Source organism: Pleurodeles waltl, chromosome 1_2 (genome assembly GCF_031143425.1).
Source record: "Pleurodeles waltl isolate 20211129_DDA chromosome 1_2, aPleWal1.hap1.20221129, whole genome shotgun sequence".
Taxonomy (NCBI): Eukaryota; Metazoa; Chordata; class Amphibia; order Caudata; family Salamandridae; genus Pleurodeles; species Pleurodeles waltl.
Genome location: NC_090437.1, coordinates 1,032,300,959 through 1,032,320,367, shown reverse-complemented (window position 1 = coordinate 1,032,320,367; position 19,409 = coordinate 1,032,300,959). Strand labels below are relative to the sequence as shown.

At 43.5% G+C, this 19,409-nt stretch overlaps 1 protein-coding gene across 2 annotated transcripts in view; it reads left to right on the top strand.

Annotated features, from left to right (window-relative positions):
• LOC138247781 (uncharacterized) overlaps positions 1 to 19,409 on the top strand; it is a 347,921-nt gene that overhangs the window by 258,662 nt on the left and 69,850 nt on the right. For both annotated transcript variants that reach the window (XM_069202121.1, XM_069202122.1), the window contains one exon: positions 13,911 to 13,971. The gene's annotated coding sequence lies outside the window, so the exon portion shown is untranslated. The remainder of the gene's footprint in view (positions 1 to 13,910; positions 13,972 to 19,409) is intronic.

Genomic DNA, 19,409 nt, shown 5'->3' with positions numbered 1-19,409 from the left:
GGCGTGTCGTTTTTCAGCCGCCGATCGGATTCGCGTCGATCTTTTCCCCGCACGGCGCTCTGTGCGTGGATTTTCTTGTCTTTAGGCTGCCAGCTTCTCCTTTCAGGGTCCCAGGAACTGGATGGGCACCACAGGGCAGAGTAGGAGTCTCTCCAGAGGCTCCAGGTGCTGGCAGAGAGAAGTCTTTGCTGTCCCTGAGACTTCAAACAACAGGAGGCAAGCTCTAGATCAAGCCCTTGGAGATTTCTTCTCAAGATGGAAGGCACACAAAGTCCAGTCTTTGCCCTCTTACTCTGGCAGAAGCAGCACTGCAGGAAAGCTCCACAAAGCACAGTCACAGGCAGGGCAGCACTTCCTCCTCAGCTAACAGCTCTTCTCCACGCAGAGGTTCCTCTTGATTCCAGAAGTGTTTCTGAAGTTTGTAAGTTTGGGTGCCCTTCTTATACCCATTTTAGTCTTTGAAGTCACCTTCCTTCAAAGGGGACTCACACCTTCTTGTGAAATCCTGCCTTGCCCAGGCAAGGCCTCAGACACACACCAGGGGGTTGGAGACAGCATTGTCAGAGGCAGGCACAGTCCTTTCAGATGAGAGTGACCACTCCACCCCTCCCTCCTAGCAGAGATGGCTAATCAGGAAATGCAGATTACACCCCAGCTCCCTTTGTGTCACTGTCTGGTGTGAGGTAAAAAAACAACCCAACTGTCAAACTGACCCAGACAGGGAATCCACAAACAAGGCAGAGTCACAGAATGGTTTAAGCAAGAAAATGCTCACTTTCTAAAAGTGGCATTTCCAAACTCACAATCTTAAAATCAACTTTACTAAAAGATGTATTTTTAAATTGTGAGTTCAGGGATCCCAAACTCCACATGTCCATCTACTCTCTAGGGGAATCTACACTTTAATCATATTTAAAGGTAGCCCCCATATTATCCTATGAGAGAGACAGACCTTGCAACAGTGAAAACGAAATTGGCAGTATTTCACTGTCAGGACATATAAACCACATTACTATATGTCCTACCTTATCCATACACTGCACCCTGCCCTTGGGGCTACCTAGGGCCTACTTTAGGGGTGCCTTACATGTAAGGAAAGGGAAGGTTTAGGCCTGGCAAGTGGGTACACTTGCCAAGTCGAATTTACAGTATAAAATTACACATACAGACCCTGCAGTGGCAGGTCTGAGACATGATTACAGAGCTACTTATGTGGGTGGCACAACCAGTGCTGCAGGCCCACTAGTAGCATTTGATTTACAGGCCCTGGCACCTCTAGTGCACCTTACTAGGGACTTACTAGTAAATCAAATATGCCAATCATGGATAAACCACTTACATACAATTTAAACAGGAGAGCATATGCACTTTAGCACTGGTTAGCAGTGGTAAAGTGCTCAGAGTTGAAAAGCCAACAGCAACATGTCAGGAAAAAATAGGAGGCAGGAGGCGAAAAAAGACTGGGGATGACCCTGCATAAGCAAAAGTCCAACACATACCCACTCAAACTCTCACACACCCACTCACAAACCCACTGAAACCATCATGCGCCCACTCACAGATCCACACTGACGCAACAACTCATAGACCCACTAAGACACTGATGCACCTATTCTCACTGCTAGATAGACACTCTCACAGCCACTCTCACACCCAGACACACCATGTCATACCTATTCCCACACCCAGAGAGGCAGGCTGCGGCCAAATCCTGGCCACGTACAGCCAAGGGCTGTGTGCAGCTTTGAGTTGGGTGATTAGGGGGGTTGGCCGCAGCGTCAGGCTGCAGATCACGCCCTGTGAGCAACCCCTGCCATGTGCAGCCAAAGGGCGTGCATGTGGCAGGTTTCAGTGGTTACAGGGGTTCCCCACTACACACAGCCCCTACTGCGCATAGCTGAAGGCTGTACGCAGCGCGGGCTTAGGTTGTTATAGAAGTTGGCTGTGGGGCCAGGCCAGGCCCTATGGCCGACTGCACCATCCATGGCCTTTGGCATTGTGTGGCAGTGGTTGAATTAACTTATAGTAATGAAAATTACTTTACGTAAAAAAAATATAGAAATTCACTGAAAAAAAACAAAGGTTACAGGGACGTTATAGCTAGGAAACAGAATATAAAAAAACATAGAAATTGTATGGCATCCACTACAGCATTTGCAATAAAATTATTGGTATGAAAACTGTGCATGACGTGGCAAGGGCGCAAGTTATAGTTACCTGAGGGCGCGAGTTATAGTTACTTAAAAGAACTATACCTGCTGAATTTCTATGATTTCTGTGGTTTTGTACGAGTAAATTCAGAACCTAACTGTAATGTCCCTGTAACCTTTGTTTTTTACATATATCTTATACACATACCTAGGATATGTAGGAGTTTGCTTATTATGCTGCTACCCACATATGAGGACATGGATGGCAACCTAATGATGGAATAGTGTGCAAATACTGAGTAGTGCGATTGCTCTGAAAATAATAAACACGCTTATAAAGCATGCTAAACACAAAATAGAACAATACACTGCAAAGGTACAAGCATTAACAAAGGACTTGGAGAACAATTAAGAAAATAAAGAAATTAAGGAGCTACTGGTGAAAATGGAGGAAACCCGTCAGGATTATGATGAGGAATTTATAGAAAGAAAGAAATTCACCAGAGACAAATTGGATTACCAGTATGGGAGAATATCCACTTTTGCCTAAATATTTCAACTTAAGGTTGAAGGACCTAATGGATAAACCCATAGTTGATGAGGGCCGCGGAATGGAGTACAGCTCAGAAGTTGGCTCTAGTGTGGATGAGGGTCCGTCAGAAAGAGGGGATTTGTACAGGGAACTACGCCCCCAGCGGATAACGATGGAACAAGGGGGAAGAGGTGGGCCACAAAAGGGCCCCATCAAAGGTGGTGCAGAACAAGGAGGGTCAAGAGGAAGAGGAAGGGTAAAGAATAGTGCAAGGAAATGATAGCCCTCAGTCAGGCCAGGTGTAAATCTACATGAGAAAACCTTGGTGATTAACATCTCATCCATTAAATTAACCCCAAATCAGGAAAGAATATTGAACCCAGGATTAACATTTTGCCTCTGTCTGCCCCAGATTTCTCTAGCACTAGAATTGAGTTACATGTTTACATTAGGAAATTGATTTCTACACAAACATTTTGAGATTAAACCAAAAGAAGTGATTAAAACATCTAACTCCATTTGCTAAATATCAACGTTTAAAGTTGATGATATTCCTGAGCTAATGGAGATCAAAGAACTAGCTGATGAAACACCACAGATATCTGGGGAAACATAACAGATATCGCATGCAACTACATTGGAAATCTCAGGTTTGAGAGGAATGGGATTCATCCCCAACTTGCCAGGACAAAGTGTATGTAGACCTAAAAGCCAATTCTGTCCCCAAATTCCATTGGGTACCAAGGTGGATCTGTTCCATGAGTTGGTAGTGGATGATCTTAACAATCTCAGAAGGAAATAGCACATGAGGAGGAATAAAGACAAATTTTCATCTAAAGATTGAAACAACATAACAGTGCTAAAAAGAAATATTTCATTGGTTATCAAACCATCTGATAAGGAGAGAAATATTGTGCTGATGGACAAAAACAACCTGTTGGCCTGAGGTGGAGTGACAATTGGGGAACGTAATTCATTACAAGTGTCTGTCCCATGATCCCATGCAACAAATTGAAACCAAGTACCATTCGTTATTAAAACAAAGCAGGAGAAAGATATTTTTAACTGCGAAAGTATCAATACCTTCCTACAGAGAATGCTAAATTTGCTATAGTGTATTTCCACCCAAAAGTGCATAAAGATATAAGGACACCACATGCAAGGCCAATAGCCAGCTTCATGGGATCCCTCCTAGAGAGCACCTCGAGGAATTGTGATCTGTTTTTGCAACCATATGTTACAAGTGTACCATCATACTTGTAGGACTCCACCGATTTTCTAAAGAAAATAGATGGCCTACCATGGAAACCTGAGTACATTATGGTCACAATAGATGTGCTATAGTTGTACACATCAATTAGTCTTGAGGATGGGTTAACTGCATGCAGTTACTTGTCAAGGGATAGGTCCATAGAGTTTTTAAAACATACACAAATACTGATGGAGATGATGCAGTACTGTCTCACACACAATGTTTTTATCTTCAATCAGAAGATCTATTTACAACAACAGGGCACAGCCATAGGTACATCCTTCACCCCACCAGCACAAACTTGTTCAAGGGGTGATGGGAGAAGGAGATAGTCTGGGAAGAAGAGAATGAGCCGCATATGGAAAATGTTGTGCTCTGGGCACGCTTTATTGAATACCTCTTTGTACTATGGGAGGCTGAAGAACTTGAGTTGGAAAAGTTTGTAGAGAAGCTGAATACCAATAATCTCAACATCAAGTTCAATTCATCTTGCAGCAGAAAACATTGTGAGTTTTTGGACATTGAGGAAAATATCAATAATAAAGGACTCACAATCACCATTCACAGAAATGTAATAGCAACAAACTCAATATTACAAGCCAACAGTGGGCATCCAGCGCTATTAAAGTGGAGTATACCGCACATACCAATTTGAGGGGCAAAAAGGATATGTTCTTCAGAGGAGGCATATGAAAAGGAGGTGACTTGATGACAAACAGATTTATCCAGCGTGAGTACCCACAGAGTATTCTCAACAATGCCTGGGAAAGAGTGCAGGGAACGTGAAGGGAATCTCTACTTTATGGACAAAATAAGAGGTCATCTGAAATCACTGATGGTAAAAGGTTACAAAGATTGTTCTGGGAATATAATCAAGCACAGCAAGACATCAAACAAATTTTGATGAAGAATTGGCACATATTGGAGAAAGATGAGCACTTGAAGGAACTGGCTCCAGCCCACTAATAACCTCCCAGAAAACAAGATCACTGGATGACATTCTAACTCTGAGCTACTTTGACCATGAAGGAGGAAACAGTTGGCTAACGGAGGGTGCAAAGAATGTTTTATTTAAATGTGAACATTTGGTGAAGAAGTGTAATAATCTTCACATTGTGCAAATTGGACAGTTCATAGACAACACAAAATCAATGAAAAATTGCCATCAATCCCGTTAGGTAAATATATGAGGGTGTTCAGCCCTCAAGAACGTAATTCATCATAGATTGTTCCAACAGATTGCTTAAATATTACACAATGAAGCTCAAGTGGGCAGCTCCATTTCATTTTATAACCTTGCAAAATGGTCAACAAATCACTAAAAAATTATATAATCAAGCCCAAGTGGGCAATTCCAAACATTTCATTCTATTGACTTTGCACCATGGTTAACAATAGTAGTAAGTTGTGGCAGGATTTGTTTCCCACAGACTGTATTTTTAGAGGAACCTTCTCTTGTTATTTGTTGTGTATATAAAACTAAAGCTGATAAAGTTTTTAAAAGAATGTCATGAAGTTAAGTTGTAAAAGACTGCTTATATTTATGATGAAAGTTACAGGAAACAGTGGACAGACGGTGTATGAAACACATGCCATCATAAAACAGTCAGATGTGCAATTACATGAACTGTCCAAAAGGTAAATCCAAGTGTTTTTTAAGTTAAGGACTACAGATCTTCAGACTGCAAATATAGACCAGCTAATTAGCGGGAGTGGAGAAAGTGAAAATTTTGTAGGAACTGCTAAATCTCTCTTTTGTATGGTGGTGGAGAGGTAACAGTGCTGATGGTAGGAGGAATAGAAATCTAGACCTTGGGTGCAGATCCAGAGGACCCAGACTTCAAGATAAACTTATTGTTGGGAAAGAAATGTTTCACGATAGAGAGTGTTGAACAATGTAGATTGAGAGAACCCATGAAATCTTCACCTTCTTAGCTAGAATGATATATTTTAACAAAATGTATTGTTTTTCATAGTTAAAAGGGAGTTTACAATCACCACGTTCATCAGTGCACTATGCTATCAGGGAGTACATGTGGGGAGGAGAAGGATGGGGGCCCCACCAGTAGGAGAAACACAAAATGCAACAGTGGGAATTCTACTCCAATGGCGGTGTGATGGGGTTTAGTTGGAGGTGGTGGGGGGGTGTATATGTGAACAGGAATATCAGTTGTAATTTAACATAATGTAGAACAGTAACTGAAAGCAAAACCACCTGCTGGTCAGGTCGCAGTAATTCCAGGAAGCATAGTTGGGAATATAGTGAAGAAGACAATGGTATGTGTACTAGTAAGTTGAAGTAGTCATGGAGGGTAAGTTGCAGGCAGGGTATGGTCTGGGATTGTGTCTGAGGGAATATGTTTTGTCCGAGTCCTCCACCTCGCTCCCAGGGCATGTCTGGAGTCTTCAAGAGCTTTCCATCTCGCGTTAGTCCTGTATATGACATCCCACACTGCTGCACTCCAGAGGCCAGATACCTCTACTACCCTCCCCCTGTAGGGCAACTCAGTCACATTCCAACCATTTGACCAGTTCTGCCCACCATAGCTTGAGGCTGGATCCCTGCAGGGCTTTCCAGGAGATCGCTAGTTGGCAGTGGGCCAGGACTTATGGTAGGTCTGTAACCCTAGACGTCACCGCTTTCACATGGGGTCTCAGGAAGAGCCCCAGCGGACAGTAAGCCAGAGTGTTCAAGGTGTGCAGCAGGGTGACCATTTGTATGCATCTTATTACTGTGTCCCAATATTGGAGTAGCGTGGGACAGCTCCACACCATATGGTAAAAAATCTGCTCCCTCCACATCACATTGTGGACATGCTGCGTGAAACAGCAGTAATCCATTTAAGGGTTATATATATACAATTGAGAAAGTAGTAGCGTATAAGCTTAAATCTGGTCTTCCGAAATGTTTGAGTAGAGGACTCCTTGATGGCATCCCAGTCTTAGTCTGTGTTGGAGTGCTGATGTCATCCACCAAGCGGTCATGCAGACCCTGCAGGTCAGTATTTACCTTGCTGGAGCAATGCAGAATATTATAATGTGCTCTTATGTTTTTTTAGGTAACTTTTCAGATGATCCTGAGGCCCTTGTGAAGTGATTGAATAATCACGTTAGCCTTCCATCATGCTTGCACAGTGACTCTGATAGTTCCATAAAGTCATCCACAAGTTCCTGAAGTCTCTGAATGTATCACTTTTCAAGGGAGAGCAGGCTTGCGCTTTCCCACTTCCACAGACCACTCCAGAGACCTCACGGGTGTAGGGCGACCAAGGTGATAATATGGAGCTTGCAGCCATATAGTACTGTAGTGTGAGTCCGCTGGCCCAAACATACTTGAGCTTGGTGATTAAGATGCCATCCACAGTGTCAGTCACTCCCCATGAGGAGTGGAGAGTTATCTGAAGCCATATGGAACACAAAGTCATCCCCATGTTTACCGGCTTAAGGGCTTTCCATTGCTGAGCCAATAATAGCTGTGCAACCAAGTAGTACAGCTCATAATCTGGAACTGCAAATTCGCCCTTGGCAGCGGGGAGTCAGCGGCTGGCCTTTGAGACCCTGCGCCACTTTGTGCTCTAAAGCAGAGTCAGGAGCAATCCATCAATTTCTCGGGCGTTTGTGCAGAGTACATGAATGGGGAGGGTGCCACAGAAGTACAGTAGCCACAGTAGGAGCATCATCTTTCCCAGAGCTGTGCCGCCATTTACACAGGCAGTCTATGACAGAAGGCGATGGACTGCAGCAAAGATGCAAGAGTTGCCTGTATGTTTCCTGCAACTAACTAAGTTTTAGAGTGATATATTTGCATCCCGAATATTGGATGGTGTGCGGTTCCCAATGGATCTCATCTCCCAGTTTTGAGGGCCTGTCTTCTGTACCCAGGCTAGGCAAGGGGGAAGCACCCCAATTCTCATACGAGGCCTGAGGCCATGCCAAAGGGGGCAAGCATCCCACAGGCACCCTCTATACCTGAAGGTTCCCTTTGCAGATGGAGCTGCATGTGGTCTGCATATACTGAGGCATGGAGCAGAGGGTTCCCAAGGACTAGGGGCCCTGCCGCTATTGCAAACAGTACTGGGAATAGTGGCCACCCCATCCTGGTGCCTCATTCAGCTGTGGGAGGATTTGAAATACATCAGCCCATCTTAACTCTCATTGTTAGGGCTGAATACAGCAATGTAGTCCGTGCCAGGAATCTGCTCCCCATGCCCATGCTGGCCATTGTTGTGTAATGAAGTCCCAATGCAGGGAATCAAAGGCCTTCTCAGAATCAACCATCATGCCATGGCTTAGGTACCTTTGGAGGGTAGAAATCAGGACATGGTTCAGCTGCCTGATATTAGGGACTGTGCTGCGTGCTGTTTATAAATCCAGGTTGATCCGGATGTATCAGATCTTGGAGCCATGACAACAAATGAGTGACCAAATTTTATTGAGAATCTTATAGTCCACATTTAAGATCGAGAGTGGTCTTTATGAGGTGACGAGTTCCCCTACTTAGCTTCAGCAGTGGGACGATCAGGGGCTTGAATATGGTGTGAGGGAGGTAACCCAGAATTTTTGTGGAGTTATATAATATGGTCAACATGGGAGCCTGGATGTCTACATACGTTAAGTAGAATTTGACAGGCAAGCCATCAGGTCTCCTTACCTTTCCCATGGCTAGAGCCTTGATGGCCCCTTTCACCTCCTACACTAGGATATTCCCTCCTAATAAAGTGGCTATGTTATTCCCAAATCTATGGATCCAAGCTTATGTGATAAAGCTGTGTAGGCCCTGTGAACTTAGGCCCTGTTGGTCAGCGTAGAGAGATATGTAGTAGTCCCTAAACATAGTGCTGATTTCTGCTTGCATGTAAACTTAGTGGCCCATGGGATTTACGACAGAAAGTATCTGGGATTGGCATTTGGTGGGGTTAGTAAGCCATGCAATCAAGCGCCTAGCTTTATCTTGCTTGCTATGTGCTCTGATAAGATATATCATAGTCATAACCCTACAGCCTCTCTGTCAGATCCAGTAATTTCTCCCTTTCATCCACTGCCCTTTAGTGCACAGGAGGGTCATGTGACCTGGCTCTATCTAGGGAGTCAAGCAGCCACTCCTGTTGCATAGTTTGCAATAGAGTTGTGCTTGGAGCCCCTTTGAGGTGCCTGTACAGTGTCCCCAAGCTACCTCCTTAAGTGCCTCCCACTCAATCAGTACGTAGGATGCCTTACACTTTTTTTTCGTTAATGTAGATATGGATGATGATTGCCAGGGAGTCACAGAAGACAGGGTCATCCAAAATGGCAGTATTCAATTTCTAGGATAGGATTGGTTATTGCAGTCCCATTGTTATGGCAGTAGTGTTGGGCTATGATCTGAGTGGGTTTTTTCTAAGTACTCAATGTTGAGTGCCCTATTGTGTATCTGTCTATTGCACAGCAGTTTATCCAAGTAATAATGGTATTCTCAGGCATCCATCCAATACCCCCTTCACACACCCAGTTTCGAAAGAACTTTGCTGTGGCATGTACAGGGGAGTTGCGATCTTTTTAAAGTTGTATCTGCCATGCACTTAAAATCCCCTTGCCACCAGTGGGAAGTGTAACAGTACAGTGAGGTGTGGGGAGAGTGTTGTCAAGAAGGATTGTTGATCTGTGTTCAGGATATGATGGTTGGACAGTGTGATGTCCTTTACCTCCATATTTCCACCTGAGTATAATGAATCTGCACTCTGGGTCAATAGTCTCAAACTGTGAGAGGGAGGGAACCCCCGGCAATATCCAAATAAGCATCCTCTAGAAAAAGCAGTGTAGTAAATTTAAACAAGTCATCTCTTCTGCAGCGCAAGCCCCCCGTCTTAGTGAGGTGAGTCTCTTGCAAGAATGCAACCTGTACCTGCCGTTTGATGAAAGCCTGGACTCTGTATCTCTTGCTTGGGCATTTAAGGTAACTCACATATCATCTGATTATCTTTACTGTGGAGGTAGAACTAGTTTTGGTTTATAATCACAGTTTTTTCCTTACAATACTTCCAGCGAATATAGGAACCTAGTCAACCAGGTGTGGCTCCAGCAGAGACAAACAAAAACCTTGAATACAAGCCCCAACTAACCCACGCAAAGACTGTCACACCAATGTATGTTGTCATATTTGTTTAAACAAAGTTCCATCCAGGTAGCATCAGAGGGAGCAGTGCTTAGCCGTGTCTCCATGGTACCATGGAGGGTAAGAGATGTAAAGTTCCCAAGATGAACATTTAGCTTGGCCTCGAGAAAAGGATATATATGAATCATCCAGCAGGCAGTTACGTGGGTGAGGGAGTGAAGTAGTAAGACCTACTACAGAAACGGCAAGTAATGTCAAGACACAATTAGATAATGTTGTCGTCTGTGCCAGGGGCGCTCTTGGGCAGCAGTTTACTGGCATCAGATCCAGAGGCACACCGAGTTGGTGTCCTCCTCTGAGCTAGAGTCCCTCTTTTCACCTCCACCAAAAGTGCAGCCATGGTCACTGCCTCGTATCTACTGACTTGGAACTTATGCTGAGTTGGGTGCACCCTGCTCCAATGACCCAGTCAGGGCCTTTTTTGCCTGCGATACCCAAGGGTGCCAGGTCAGGATGGGGTCATCCACCCATGTAATATACGTTGATACCATGCCAAATTCCTGCAGTCTGTTGAAGAAGGTGGACCTCTCATTCACCTGGATTCACAGTTTTGCCAGTAACATCAGCACGTAGGGTGCTTCCTGTTCATTGAGCCTCTTCTTGGCAGCCAAAATGTTGGCCTTCTGTCTCTGCATCACTGCTGTAGAATCCGGGAAGATAAACACTTGTGTTTTGTCCACAGTGAAGGGCCAGCATTACATGACTGCCATAGGATGTAGTATTAGTCACTGTAATGTAACAGCCATATCACCACTAGTCCGGGGTCTGCCCCTGGTTTTAGGGCAGAGCCAGTACAATGCCCTCAAGGGCAGTACTTAAATAGACACTCTGAGACAACCTCCTCCTGCAACCAGTCCTCCAGGAAAGAGACTATCAATGGTCCTTCGATCCACTCAACAGGTCCCCCACCCTGATGTTATTCCTCCTGGCCCTGTCCTACTGGTCTTCAGTCCAGACTACCAATGTCTTGACCCTACCTGTCAGGGAACTCAGCTCCACCATGAGGTAATGTAACAATGGGGCCCAGCACTAAAAGTTCAGATGCCACTTGGTGGATCCAATCAGCCATTTTCCTGTGGTCATCCTGCAATAGCCCCGTGTCCACCACCAGTAAGTCTTTTTTGGCTTAGAGTGTATTTTTGGTGGAACCTGTGGTGACAAGTATAGTGTCCAATTAATCTTCCAAGGATTGATCCATATGTGAGCCTTTATTGGGAGCTTCCCTGTCACAGGACCCAACAGACATGGTGTCTCTGCCATGGTGTGCTCTCCTCATGGTGGGAGGCTGGAGATATAAAAGGGGGTGCCTCATGGTAAAGATCTGGAAGTCACCACAGTGTGAAATTTGTGGAGGTTAAGGTGCCTGATGTAACCTGCAGTTCAGAGTCCGTCTTTGCCAGGCTAGGAGGCTCAAGTCACCTCCAGCAGGGGAAGCACTGTGTCATTCTCCTATGGTAGAGACATTGATCTTCATGGGACTGTACTCCTCTACCAGTTGGCTGGACCGTGATGTGTGTCAAGAGCCGTGACCCACTCAACGCTGCCCTCACCTTTAATAGCTCCCCAGGGGAACAGCGATGTTGGTGGTCACAGGCCCCTTGCAGTGCCAGTAATCTACTATCTGTGAGGATTGCTGGGTTCACAGCTGGTGTCTGATCTAGGTGGAGGCCAGTGACTCACAAGGGGACCCCCCTTGACACAGTCTTTGAGCCTGGCAGGGCCATCTGGGGGCTGCAAGGGTGTTCACTGCCAAAGAACTCATGGGTGGGTTGCGCTCTATCCACTGAATCTATTAGTGGGTGGTCACCATCCAGGTCAGCAGCACTGTAGTGTTGGGGGCGGAGTTAATGCTGGGTCAAGCAGAGCTATGTATCAATGGTGACTGTGGTGAGATAGGGCAGCAGGACACATTACAGTGGCAAGGCAGTGGGCCCCGGAGGAATGCCACCCCAGTGATTGAGCTCACTAGAAGGCCCCACCATCTTGGTCCTGCAGCGCCTGAGCTTCTCGGGTCTCTGCTGTCCATTGTAGGGTTCAGGCAACAGGATTCTGGCAGATTCCTTATGCCGAGCAGACTGCTCAGTTAAGTTGCTCTGAACATCATTGCGGCAAGCTCTGTCTCCCTTGGCTTCTCAACTAGACAACAAAAGTGACAAGAGCTTAAACATTTGTGTATTATGCATGTAGGTTTAAAGCAGATCTTCCCTCAATTGAGAGCCAGTTCATGAAGTACTCAAGAGAAGTAATGTTTGAAATTGCCAAGTTCCAAGGTAAGATGAGGTGCTATAAACAACACAAGGTGGATTTATGGAATGCCAAAGAACATGGAATTTCTGTAGTGCAATCTGGAGTGTCCCAGTGATTGGACAACTTGTTTCTGAAGGTTGAGTCGATTTTCAAGTATCAATTCCAAAGGTTTCAGAGTGTTCGATGGTAGTGAGAGGTCAATATAAGATATTACTGAGTTTGGACAGTTTTGAACTGAGATGGAGGAGGATTGTGGAGACATACGTAGGACCTCAGTTTTGTTGGGACTTAACTTGAGGAAATGAGCAGTCATCCAAGATTGAATAATATGTCAATATGTAGGCCTGACTTCCTCTGTCCTCCTCTTTAATACCTTCATTATTAATAATTTGTCATGGAGAAAACTTATAACACTCTTATGAGGGTTGAGCTGACTCCTCCTCCTAAAACATGTGAACTCTGCTTTAGTGGGTGTGTGTTTTCCAAACTTTAATATGATTTTGTGTAAGGACCCAATTGACACATTCTGTAATCATATGATTTAGAGAATATATCACACAATTTTCATTTTTATCTCTTCAATGCAGCTATTTCCACACTTCACAGACCCAGTTATTTTTGTTTTTGTTTTATTTTGTATTTGTATTGATTCTTTATCATTTGTATTAGTGTCAAACACATGTCTTGTCATTTATTTTCTTTGTAATAAATAAAAATTCATGTAGTTTCTCATTGGTGAATTGATCAACTTCAATCTTGTAATATCACTGATTCATATTTTGACCTGTTTCTCCTTGGTGCTAGGCCTAACCCAGCCATAATTACTCTTTGATAATATATCAAATACAGCCGAAACGTGCTTCGCCCCTTGAGTGACTTTTGGGCTGGGGGCTTTCTCAAGGGTGAAAATAACAAAATGTGTATTTAACAGAATTCCTAATTAAATAAAACCTAGTGTAATTTGCCACACATTGTAGATGAGACCACAGCAACCTGTGAAAAGATTGTACTTGTGTTCCTATCTATTTAACCGTACTCCTCTGACAGTAGTGAGTAAGCTTATCTATTATTAATAATGTATAGATGTTGACGAATTAATGTGATTTTTGTGAGCACTGGCATGCTTGATAGATTTAGTTCTTCTAGTATTTTTAATGGAATTACCTCAGAAAATGTAGGTCCTATGGCTGGTATTTCCAAGCGATACTTTCAGTTGTTTTATGGTGATCCTCAGGGATGAGTAAGGCATGTTGAAGAACAGAGCTAGAGAAAGAACTGTCCGTTATCGATCACTTACAAATCAGTTAGCTAAGTAGGATTGAAATCACTGCCATGTCATCTTGCTTTCAAAACCCATGCAGTCTTTTAAAGTGAGAATGAGAATCCCATGATTAATGTCATTTTGCTTAATGTTGGTTCATTTAGTACATGTGGATATGTGATTCATGTGCTCATTATAGGGTCAGTTTTATTTGATGCACTTTTCTCTGAAATTGGAGTACATATTTTATGTGGCACTTTTTATCTGTTCATTTGTATTCCATGTCCTCATTTATTTCACCTGCTGGTTTACTTTAGGAGAAAGGCATATGAAGATCTCAGCATCTGCAACACATCTAATGGAGGATTCACATGAAAGGTATGTTTTGCTGCCCCCTAATGCTTTTAGCAATCTGGGGTCATTTACCATAAGTGCTGTGGCTCAACAGCAGTCAAGAGAATTCCTATAGGATAGCTGTGATGTGGCAGACCGTGTGGTGTAAATACGCATACCTATACATATCTAGAAGGGAGATAAAAAGTTCAGTACATATCTCACTGACATAACTATCAAAAAGGGTTGTATTTTAGTTTGGTGACTATTCACTATTCCGGAGAGCGCCTTGTTCCTGCTCGTTTTAGGAATTGCGTATTTCCTGGATGTGTTATTTTTTTTGTTAATTTCCCAGCTGCACAGGGTTGTAGTGTGGAGTCAACTTAGCAGCAAAGCAGGTCAATACCTAAGAGCCGTTTATTTATGGGGAAAATGTCAGCTTTCATCCCAAAGTAAAGGCCACTTCATCAAATCAAAATCGTTGTCTCTTATCGACTGACACATTTCCAGTGACCATCACTGATGACTCTCCGAAGTTTCAGAGTGAAAAGCCACAATGTAGAAAAAACTCGAACTTTCCATACCAATTGTAAGTTTTTGATTAAAAACTGACTTCTCCTGAATGCAATAAGAGAAGTCAGTGAATAAGGGAGTCAAGGAAAAGTCAGAGTAAATAGACAACCGTCTCCCATTCTTGATGCTTTAGAGAAGATGTCACATAGGGCTTCGGGGGCTTTTGTGCCATTGCAGTTTAGAATGGTTCAACCAAAGTATCACCCTAAAGAAGTGGTGGCCATTCAAGCATACAAACGTGTCAGAGAAAGGAACAAACTAGAAAAAATGCATGCTTTAATGCCAGCAAGGGAAAAAAACAATATGACATTGAAAACATGTTTTTCAAATCATTCCGTTTTTTTCAAACTGTTACTCACGTTTCTACTTAAGTTTTAAGAGTTTGTTACCAATATTTGCTGGATTTGTTATCTAAACAGACACTGCGAGATAGAATGCTCGGACACAGTCTGTTTTCCTATTCCTAATATAATGTATTTGTTTGAAATATTTAATAGTTCAATAAAGTTTACTAATAACAACAGTGCTATAAGATTGTCAGTTCATTTTTGGATGATGCACCGGGGCAGGCGAGTGACCAAAACTCTCTGTTGCTACTGGATTGTGAAAAGGCTTCTGACACCATGCTATCATCTAAAAGCAGCTTGGTCACACTGAGGTCTTTTGTCCTGCACTTAAGTGGCTTCCGTTGTTCTTGTCTGTTAATGAATAATGCTCTGGTCTGAAGTAAATTGCTGGATTTCACATTAGGTCATTCTGTGTTATTTCTTTCACTTATTGAGAGCTATCTGAGAATGACACACATGGTCACGTTCGTAAATAACATATGTATCCCTTGTAATGCACAGACTTCAGGGACTGTACCTGCAACCATCTCCCCCCACTGCCCGTCCTGTTAAGCTGCCACCTTGCCCACTCAGCCGAAGTCACAGACACTCGATGTGAAGTTAGGAAACAGGAAGCCTAACTCGAGACATGATCAGAACACACAGTTCCAGGAGGGCACAGGGGTGATGCGTGGACAGTCTGCAGCCTGTTTGCGCTGGGCAGATCCCAGTACAGGAGACATGGGGCTACATCAAAACCAATCCCACATCAGGTCTGAATTGGAGTGGAGCAGTGAGGAGTACCCCGGCCACACTATGCAAAGCAGCTGGGCAGGGGGAGTTATGTGTTTGTATTGTATATGGCTGAAAGGTTTTATGGCGCTGAGTTGCCATTACTAGTCATAGCCTTGTAACTAGTGCTTAATTTGAGCCAGTGGTTTTCGGTGCAAGAATTGTTGGGGGCCGGCACTTATTTTTCTGCCTCAAGCATTAACTAAGAGCAAAAGACACATATGGGAAAGATGGAGAAAGAGAAAAACGAAAAAGCGTCACAAAGGGAGAAAGCAGAAAACTGCAAGAGTATGCAGAAGGGACAGGGAGTGGCTGTAAATAGAGGAAAGAGGCACAAAATGGCTTCAGCATTATGCTGCATCAGAATTCCATGCTGGCACATTTAATGGCAGCAGCCTCGAGTTCCAAAGGAGAGCTTGGGGCACCGGCACATTTTTATTTACAAATTAGGCAAAGCTTGTAGCGTTCTCTACAGTAACTATGCAGAGCTCCCTTCGACGATCTCTGCACAGTGTCTCTACTGTATTCCTGCATGCCACTCTAAAGACCCTCTGCACAGCTCTCTGCAGTGCACCAGGAGTAGGGAGACCAGATTTTGAGGAACAAAAAGCGGGACAGCAGAGAGTCCAGGTGCTGGCAGGAGAAGTCTTTGATGGCCCTGAGACTTCAACAACAGGAGGCAAGCTCGGGACAAGCCCTTTGAGATATCTTCACAAGCAGGAAGGCACACAAAGTCCAGTCTTTGTCCCCTTGCACAGGCAGAAGCAGCAACTGCAGGATAGTTCCACAAAGCACAGTCACAGGCAGGGCAGCACTTCTCCTCAGCTCTTCTCCAGGCAGAGGTTCCTCTTGATGTCCAGAAGTGATCTAAAGTCTGTGGTTTTGGGTGCTCTTCTTATACCCATTTTGGCCTTTGAAGTAGGCTTCCTTCAAAGGAAAGTCTCTCTTGTTTGTGAAATCCTGCCTTGCCCAGGCATGGCCTCAGACACACTCCAGGAGGTTGGAGACTGCATTGGGTAAGGGCAGGCACAGCCCTTTCAGGTGTGAGTGACCACTCCTCCCCTCCCTCCTAGCACAGATGGCTCATCAGGATATGCAGGTTACACCCCAGCTCCCTTTGTGTCACTATCTAGAGAGAGTTGCAAACAGAGCAACGGTCAAACTGACCCAGACAGGGAATCCACAAACAAGCAGAGTCACAGAATGATTTAAGCAAGAAAATGTTCACTTTCTAAAAGTGCCATTTTCAAACACACAATCTTAAAATCAACTTTACTAAAAGATGTATTTTTAAATTGTGAGATCAGAGACCCCAAACTCCACATGTCTATCTGCGTCCAAAGGGAATCTATGCTTTAATCATATTTAAAGGCAGCCCCCATGTTATCCTATGAGAGGCACAGGCTTTGCAACAGTGAAAAGCGAATTTAGCAGTATTTCACTGTTAGGACATATAAAACACATTAGTATATGTCCTACCTTAAACATACACTGCACCCTGCCCATGGGGCTACCTAGGACCTACCTTAGGGGTGTCTAACATGTAAGAAAAGGAAAGGTTTAGGCCTGGCAAATGGGTACACTTGCCAAGTCAAATTGGCAGTTAAAAACTGTGCACACAGACACTGCAGTGGCAGGTCTGAAACATGATTACAGGGCTACTCATGTGGGTGCCACAACCACTGCTGCAGGCCCACTAGTAGCATTTGATTTACAGACCCTGGGCACCTCTAGTGCACTGTACTAGGGACTTACTAGTAAATCAGATATGCCAATCATGGAAAAAACAATCAACAATACAATTTACACAGAGAGCATATGCACTTTAGCACTGGTTAGCAGTGGTAAAGTGCTCAGAGTTCAAAAGCCAAAAACAACAGGTCAGAAAAAATAGGAGGCAGGAGGCAAAAACAGTTGGGTTGACCATGCATAAGGGTAAAAAGTTCAACAAATATCAATTGAGTTTTAGTATAATATAAGTGGATTTGAAAAAATTATTTCTAGCTGATTTTTTAGAGATACCCCTCGGTGCTTTGAAGACTCCTGCTACTAGTTTTATGTTATATTCTACTATAGCTAGCTAACCAATTACGCAGTTAGTGTATAGCCCATGTATAGGCATTCCCTTACCTATATTGGCAGCAGTATAAGGCATTATTAGATCTGTGTAAACAGGGATGTATGACGGAACCACACATACATTGACATGCATGCCTTTACAACGCGATCACTACAACGCATGGTCATTACCACGCATTCAATTACAATGAAAGTTTTTTACCACGCATGCCTTTTCCAAGAAAATGTTGTTGTAAAGGCATGTTGGTAAAGGCATATACATGGTAAAAGGTAAAGTGGTAAGTATATCATATATATATATATATATACACACACACAAACATATATATGTGTGTCTATATATTTAAATAAATATATATGTATAAAATCATCTTGCCACCCAAAAAACCCATACCCATCCTAAAAAAAACCTTACCACCCTAAAACCCATACCCACCCTAAAACCTAAAAATGCCCTTACCACCTAAAACCCCATACCCACCCTAATTCCCTTACTGCCCAAAAACCCACACCCACCCTAAAACCTAAAAATGCCCTTACCACCCAAACACCTTTACCCACCCTAACCCTAGAAATCCCTTACCACCCAAAAACCCATACCCACCCTAAAACCTACAACTCCATTACCACCCAAAAACCATGCCCAACCTAAAACCTAAAAATGCCATTACCACCCAAAAAAACATACTCACCCTAAAGCGTATAAATCCCTTACCAACCAAAACCCCATACCCACCCTAAAACCTAAAAATGCCATTACCACCCAAAAACCCATACCCACCCTACACCCTAAAAAACCCTTATCACCAGAAAACACATACCCACCCTAAAACCGAAAAATGCCCTTACCTCCCAGAAACCCGTACCCACTCTAAAATCTACAAATGCATGTGTGGTAACTGCTCTGTAGTAACGGTCATGCATGATAATAAATGCATTATAATGGTTGTTTCCCTGTAAAAGGTTGGTGTCTGACAGAACTTCAGTCATTATTGTGACCGACATGATGATGGTCTCTGCAAGGTTGTTGCTCTAGCATGTGAGCTGATGATATCTCTAATGATGTAGTAGGAGGTAGGTGGGCATGATACATCCAAACTGAGAAGAACTCTGTTTCATCCCAGCAGGACATGTCCTAGGTTGATTGTGGCTGCGCATGCATTTTAGCTTTGTTATTTTAACCAGTGATAATGATTAGATAGATAGATAGATAGATAGATAGATAGATAGATAGATAGATAGATAGATAGATAGATAGATAGCACCAAAAAAACATGTCTACAGTTCTAGGAACCGCAAGAAAACAGCTCGATCTACTGATCTTTCTAGTATGGGGTAAGGTACACTATGGCTTCACAGACAGGTCAGGTATTGAGGCTGACATTTCCTCTAAGGATGTAGTATATTAAGGGGCTTCAGTGGGATTACTTGATGGGTATGTGCCTGTCGTTGTTGAGTTCGCTGTTCTTTTAAAAAGTGTCTTTTGAAAGATAATTTTAGGACCATTTTTGCATTTTATTAAACCGAACATCTTAATCTGTAAACTCCTTCGGATCCGGACCCCTCCTTGACATTTTTTTAACTCTTGAGTGTACAAAAAATAATTGTGAATCTGAACTTTGTTATCTCTAGGGAGACTGTATGTGCTCAGAGGTCACATAAAAGGCTCAAGGGGTGCTTCCTATTATCGCTGCTATATTCGATGTCGCTTGT